The sequence below is a fragment of the Acyrthosiphon pisum genome, chromosome X (genome assembly GCF_005508785.2).
Source record: "Acyrthosiphon pisum isolate AL4f chromosome X, pea_aphid_22Mar2018_4r6ur, whole genome shotgun sequence".
NCBI classification, from domain to species: domain Eukaryota; kingdom Metazoa; phylum Arthropoda; class Insecta; order Hemiptera; family Aphididae; genus Acyrthosiphon; species Acyrthosiphon pisum.
In genome coordinates, this window is record NC_042493.1 from 41110906 (window position 1) to 41112606 (window position 1701).

Consider the following 1701-nt stretch of genomic DNA (forward strand, 5'->3'; position numbering starts at 1 on the left):
TTTTCGTTTCATGTTTTAAGTAGTATTAAGAAAAGCATGTTTTAAAAAAAAAAAATTTTTATTTTTTACCAGATTTTTAACTACAAAATCATTTTTACATGTTAAATATGATAAATGTTGTCAAAATCCGAACTTTGAATGATTATAAGAAAAAAATGCGCCTATGTATTTTTAATATTTTTTATCTGCTATTGTAACGTTATACCAGGAGCATTGTTTTAATTGTTCTCACTTTTTGACCAAAAAGATTTATTTTTATTAATATTTATATAAAAAAAACTAAAAAAATTGAAATTTGAAATTTCCCACGAACAGCTAAATACGAGTTAACATTTTATGTTGTAAAAAAATGAAAATATAAACATTCAGTAAAATTTACAAGTATCTACAGTTATTCGTTTTTGAATTAGGTAGTAAATTGAGAAATCGAGTGAATTTACAACAAAATTATGAAGATCAAACGATCATAAAAATGCAATTTTTTTTTTATAAAGGTAGAAAAAATTATAAGGAATCTTGTATTACGTTTTCGAATCTTAGTTTTAAAAATAAAATTTTTTCATACATTTCTTACTCAAAATAATTTGTTCATATTAATTTTGTGGTTTTTGCCGTACCTACCTTTTTTGTCTAACTTTAAATGCTTACAAAAAAAAATTGCGAATATGAATTTTTAATATTTTTCAAATGTCATTGTAACAATATTCGTATTAAAAAGCCTTCTATTAAATGTACGAGCTTTTCACGCAAAACATAAATATTTATTGACATTCATAAGAAAAAAAACTAAAAAAAAATTGGGCCGTGCGTAGGTATTGATACAATGATATCCAATATCCAACAATTAAATGCAATATAGTACCTGTATATATATATATATATAAAATTTACTCATTTTTTTTGTTAAATACGTATGTAGAATTTATACTGAAACCTAAAAATATATACATCAATGTGAATATACGTTAAAATGCACTAATTTTGATAAAAACCCAGCTTTTTGTGTATAAATACAGAAATCTTGCTAAAATAAATAAAAATATCATAATTTCATTAAAGCATATGAAAACATCACAATATTTTTGTGAAAACAAGGAAAAATGTCATAATTTCGTTAAAATCGTGTAATATTATAAACAATTTCATACCCCTACCTAATTACCATCAAAGACGTATTATATTATGCCGTTTAGATATTAAATGTATCTAAATGCATTACCAGCACTATAAAGAGTCAATATTAAAATTCTCATCAACCGATACATATCGTTGCACCATAAAATAATAGTTGATATTACATTAGGATTTTTGATTGCTTCAATTGCAGTATATAAAAGCATATACATAAAGGCTTTACTCATATTCATCACATGATTCTAATAGGTAGGTACAGCTTAAAATCGTAGAATGCCACCTTCTTGAAAGCATTGGGAACATGAAAAGTAGCATTTATTTCAAAGATGAAACAAAATCATATTTAAACTCAATGGTTTCGATAGTAAAAAGCATAATATCGTATATTTATCTGCATCACATATTATCAAAAACAAAATAAAATGTACCTACGTCAAGTGGTGATAATCTTCACTTAATAATTTTATATAGAAAACTGTATATATATTTCAATTACTTTTAATGCATATCTTATACACACAGTCCATAGCCCAACATTTATTTTATACCTACAAAATAATAGGAATT